Genomic DNA, 6,000 nt, shown 5'->3' on the forward strand with positions numbered 1-6,000 from the left:
GTGGTTAGGGTAGTATGGTGGTTAGGGTAGGATGGTTGTATGGTGGTTAGGGTAGTATGGTGGTTAGGGTAGTATGGTAGTATGGTGGTTAGGGTAGTATAGTAGTATAGTAGTATGGTGGTTAGGGTAGTATGGTGGTTAGAGTAGTATGGTGGTTAGGGTAGTATGGTGGTTAGGGTAGTATGGTGGTTAGGGTAGTATGGTGGTTAGGGTAGTATGGTAGTATGGTGGTTAGGGTAGTATAGTAGTATAGTAGTATGGTGGTTAGGGTAGTATGGTGGTTAGGGTAGTATGGTGGTTAGGGAGGTATGGTGGTTAGGGTAGTATGGTGGTTAGGGTAGTATGGTGGTTAGGGTAGTATGGTGGTTAGGGAGGTATGGTGGTTAGGGTAGTATGGTGGTTAGGGTAGTATGGTGGTTAGGGTAGTATGGTGGTTAGGGAGGTATGGTGGTTAGGGTAGTATGGTGGTTAGGGTAGTATGGTGGTTAGGGTAGTATGGTAGTATGGTAGTATGGTGGTATAGTAATATGGTGGTTAGGGAAGTATGGTAGTATGGTAGTATGGTGGTATAGTAATATGGTGGTTAGGGAAGTATGGTAGTATGGTGGTATAGTAATATGGTGGTTAGGGAAGTATGGTAGTATGGTGGTTAGGGTAGTATAGTAGCATGGTGGTTAGGGTAGTATGGTAGTATAGTAGTATGGTGGTATAGTAATATGGTGGTTAGGGTAGTATGGTAGTATGGTGGTTAGGGAAGTATGGTAGTATGGTGGTTAGGGTAGTATGGTAGCATGGTGGTTAGGGTAGTATGGTAGTATGGTGGTTAGGGTAGTATAGTAGTATAGTAGTATGGTGGTTAGGGTAGTATGGTGGTTAGGGTAGTGTGGTGGTTAGGGTAGTATGGTGGTTAGGGTAGTGTGGTGGTTAGGGAGGTATGGTGGTTAGGGTAGTATGGTGGTTAGGGTAGTATGGTGGTTAGGGAGGTATGGTGGTTAGGGTAGTATGGTGGTTAGGGTAGTATGGTGGTTAGGGAGGTATGGTGGTTAGGGTAGTATGGTGGTTAGGGTAGTATGGTGGTTAGGGTAGTATGGTGGTTAGGGAGGTATGGTGGTTAGGTTAGTATGGTAGTATGGTGGTATAGTAATATGGTGGTTAGGGAAGTATGGTATTATGGTGGTTAGGGTAGTATGGTAGCATGGTGGTTAGGGTAGTATGGTAGTATGGTGGTTAGGGTAGTATGGTGGTTAGGGTAGTATAGTAGTATGGTAGTATGGTAGTATGGTGGTTAGGGTAGTATAGTGGTTAGGGTAGTATGGTAGTATAGTGGTTAGGGTAGTATGGTGGTTAGGGTAGTATGGTAGTATGGTGGTTAGGGTAGTATGGTAGTATGGTGGTATAGTAGAATGGTGGTTAGGGAAGTATGGTAGTATGGTGGTTAGGGTAGTATGGTAGCATAGTGGTTAGGGTAGTATGGTAGTATGGTGGTTAAGGTAGTATGGTAGTATGGTGGTTAGGGTAGTATGGTGGTTAGGGTAGTATAGTAGTATGGTAGTATAGTAGTATGGTAGTATGGTGGTTAGGGTAGTATGGTGGTATGGTAGTATGGTGGTTAGGGTAGTATGGTAGTATGGTAGTATGGTGGTTAGGGTGTTATAGTAGTATGGTGGTTAGGGTAGTATAGTAGTATGGTGGTTAGGGTAGTATGGTGGTTAGGGTAGTATGGTAGTATGGTGGTTAGGGTAGTATGGTAGTATAGTGGTTAGGGTAGTATGGTGGTTAGGGTAGTATGATAGTATGGTGGTTAGGGTAGTATGATAGTATGGTGGTTAGGGTAGTATGGTGGTTAGGGTAGTATGGTAGTATGGTGGTTAGGGTAGTATGGTAGTATAGTGGTTAGGGTAGTATGGTGGTTAGGGTGGTATGGTAGTATGGTGGTTAGGGTAGGGTAGTATGGTGGTTAGGGTAGTATGGTGGTTAGGGTAGTATGGTGGTTAGGGTGGTATGGTGGTTAGGGTGGTATGGTAGTATGGTGGTTAGGGTAGTATGGTGGTTAGGGTAGTATGGTGGTTAGGGTAGTATGGTATTATGGTGGTATAGTAGTATGGTGGTTAGGGTAGTATGGTGGTTAGGGTAGTATGATAGTATGGTGGTTAGGGTATTATGGTGATTAGGGTAGTATGGTGGTTAGGGTGGTATGGTAGTATGGTGGTTAGGGTAGTATGGTGGTTAGGGTAGTATGATAGTATGGTAGTATGGTGGTTAGGGTAGTATGGTAGTATGGTGGTTAGGGGTAGTATGGTGGTTATGGTGGTATGGTAGTATAGTAGTATGGTGGTTAGGGTGGTATGGTAGTATGTTGGTTAGGGTAGTATGGTGGTTAGGGTAGTATGATAGTATGGTAGTATGGTGGTTAGGGTAGTATGGTAGTATGGTGGTTAGGGGTAGTATGGTGGTTATGGTGGTATGGTAGTATAGTAGTATGGCGGTTAGGGTGGTATGGTAGTATAGTAGTATGGCGGTTAGGGTAGTATAGTAGTATGGTGGTTAGGGTAGTATGGTAGTATGGTGGTTAGGGTAGTATGGTAGTATAGTGGTTAGGGTAGTATGGTAGTATGGTGGTTAGGGTAGTATGGTGGTATGGTAGTATGGTGGTTAGGGTAGTATGGTAGTATGGTAGTATGGTGGTTAGGGTAGTATAGTAGTATGGTGGTTAGGGTAGTATAGTAGTATGGTGGTTAGGGTAGTATGGTGGTTAGGGTAGTATGGTAGTATGGTGGTTAGGGTAGTATGGTAGTATAGTAGTATAGTAGTATGGTAGTATGGTGGTTAGGGTAGTATAGTGGTTAGGGTAGTATGGTAGTATGGTGGTTAGGGTAGTATGGTGGTTAGGGTAGTATGGTAGTATGGTGGTTAGGGTAGTATGGTAGTATGGTGGTATAGTAGAATGGTGGTTAGGGAAGTATGGTAGTATGGTGGTTAGGGTAGTATGGTAGCATAGTGGTTAGGGTAGTATGGTAGTATGGTGGTTAAGGTAGTATGGTAGTATGGTGGTTAGGGTAGTATGGTGGTTAGGGTAGTATAGTGGTTAGGTAGTATGGTAGTATGGTGGTTAGGGTAGTATGGTGGTATGGTAGTATGGTGGTTAGGGTAGTATAGTAGTATGGTGGTTAGGGTAGTATAGTAGTATGGTGGTTAGGGTAGTATGGTGGTATGGTAGTATGGTGGTTAGGGTAGTATAGTAGTATGGTGGTTAGGGTAGTATAGTAGTATGGTGGTTAGGGTAGTATGGTGGTTAGGGTAGTATGGTAGTATGGTGGTATAGTAGTATGGTGGTTAGGTTAGTATGGTGGTTAGGGTAGTATGGTAGTATGGTGGTATAGTAGTATGGTGGTTAGGGCAGTATGGTAGCATGGTGGTTAGGGTAGTATAGTAGTATGGTAGTATAGTAGTATGGTAGCATGGTTGTTAGGGTAGTATAGTAGTATGGTAGTATAGTAGTATGGTAGTATGGTGGTTAGGGTAGTATAGTGGTATGGTGGTTAGGGTAGTATAGTGTATGCTGGTTAGGATAGTATAGTAGTATGGTAGAATAGTAGTATGGTAGTATGGTGGTTAGGGTAGTATGGTGGTTAGGGTAGAATGGTAGCATGGTGGTTAGGGTAGTATGGTAGTATGGTGGTTAGGGTAGTATGGTGGTTAGGGTAGTATAGTAGTATGGTAGTATAGTAGTATGGTAGTATGGTGGTTAGGGTATTATGGCGGTTAGGGTAGTCTGGTAGTATGGTGGTTAGGGTAGTATAGTAGTATGGTGGTTAGGGTAGTATGGTAGTATGGTAGTATGGTGGTTAGGGTAGTATGGTAGTATGGTGGTTAGGGTAGTATGGTGGTTAGGGTAGTATGGTAGTATGGTGGTTAGGGTAGTATGGTAGCATGGTGGTTAGGGTAGTATGGTAGTATGGTGGTTAAGGTAGTATGGTAGTATGGTGGTTAGGGTAGTATGGTGGTTAGGGTAGTATGGTAGTATGGTGGTTAGGGTAGTATAGTAGTATGGTGGTTAGGGTAGTATGGTAGTATGGTAGTGTGGTGGTTAGGGTAGTATGGTAGCATGGTGGTTAGGGTAGTATGGTAGTATGGTGGTTAAGGTAGTATGGTAGTATGGTGGTTAGGGTAGTATGGTGGTTAGGGTAGTATGGTAGTATGGTGGTTAGGGTAGTATAGTAGTATGGTGGTTAGGGTAGTATGGTAGTATGGTAGTATGGTGGTTAGGGTAGTATGGTAGTATGGTGGTTAGGGTAGTATGGTGGTTAGGGAAGTATGGTAGTATGGTGGTTAGGGTAGTATGGTAGCATGGTGGTTAGGGTAGTATGGTAGTATGGTGGTTAGGGTAGTATAGTGGTTAGGGTAGTATGGTAGTATGGTGGTTAGGGTAGTATGGTGGTATGGTAGTATGGTGGTTAGGGTAGTATGGTAGTATGGTAGTATGGTGGTTAGGGTAGTATAGTAGTATGGTGGTTAGGGTAGTATAGTAGTATGGTGGTTAGGGTAGTATGGTAGTATGGTAGCATGGTGGTTAGGGTAGTATGGTAGTATGGTGGTTAGGGTAGTATAGTGGTTAGGGTAGTATGGTAGTATGGTGGTTAGGGTAGTATAGTGGTTAGGGTAGTATGGTAGTATGGTGGTTAGGGTAGTATAGTGGTATGGTGGTTAGGGTAGTATAGTAGTATGGTGGTATGGTGGTTAGGGTAGTATATTAGTATGGTAGAATAGTAGTATGGTAGTATGGTGGTTAGGGTAGTATAGTGGTTAGGGTAGTATGGTGGTTAGGGTAGTATAGTGGTTAGGGTAGTATGGTAGTATGGTGGTTAGGGTAGTATAGTGGTATGGTGGTTAGGGTAGTATAGTAGTATGGTGGTTAGGGAAGTATGGTAGTATGGTGGTTAGGGTAGTATAGTGGTTAGGGTAGTATGGTAGTATGGTGGTTAGGGTAGTATGGTGGTATGGTAGTATGGTGGTTAGGGTAGTATGGTAGTATGGTAGTATGGTGGTTAGGGTAGTATAGTAGTATGGTGGTTAGGGTAGTATAGTAGTATGGTGGTTAGGGTAGTATGGTAGTATGGTAGCATGGTGGTTAGGGTAGTATGGTAGTATGGTGGTTAGGGTAGTATAGTGGTTAGGGTAGTATGGTAGTATGGTGGTTAGGGTAGTATAGTGGTTAGGGTAGTATGGTAGTATGGTGGTTAGGGTAGTATAGTGGTATGGTGGTTAGGGTAGTATAGTAGTATGGTGGTATGGTGGTTAGGGTAGTATATTAGTATGGTAGAATAGTAGTATGGCAGTATGGTTGTTAGGGTAGTATAGTGGTTAGGGTAGTATGGTGGTTAGGGTAGTATAGTGGTTAGGGTAGTATGGTAGTATGGTGGTTAGGGTAGTATGGTGGTATGGTAGTATGGTGGTTAGGGTAGTATGGTAGTATGGTAGTATGGTGGTTAGGGTAGTATAGTAGTATGGTGGTTAGGGTAGTATAGTAGTATGGTGGTTAGGGTAGTATGGTAGTATGGTAGCATGGTGGTTAGGGTAGTATGGTAGTATGGTGGTTAGGGTAGTATAGTGGTTAGGGTAGTATGGTAGTATGGTGGTTAGTGTAGTATAGTGGTTAGGGTAGTATGGTAGTATGGTGGTTAGGGTAGTATAGTGGTATGGTGGTTAGGGTAGTATAGTAGTATGGTGGTATGGTGGTTAGGGTAGTATATTAGTATGGTAGAATAGTAGTATGGTAGTATGGTGGTTAGGGTAGTATAGTGGTTAGGGTAGTATGGTGGTTAGGGTAGTATAGTGGTTAGGGTAGTATGGTAGTATGGTGGTTAGGGTAGTATAGTGGTATGGTGGTTAGGGTAGTATAGTAGTATGGTGGTTAGGGAAGTATGGTAGTATGGTGGTTAGGGTAGTATAGTGGTTAGGGTAGTATGGTAGTATGGTGGTTAGGGTAGTATGGTGGTATGG

The sequence above is a fragment of the Oncorhynchus nerka genome, linkage group LG3 (genome assembly GCF_034236695.1).
Source record: "Oncorhynchus nerka isolate Pitt River linkage group LG3, Oner_Uvic_2.0, whole genome shotgun sequence".
NCBI classification, from domain to species: domain Eukaryota; kingdom Metazoa; phylum Chordata; class Actinopteri; order Salmoniformes; family Salmonidae; genus Oncorhynchus; species Oncorhynchus nerka.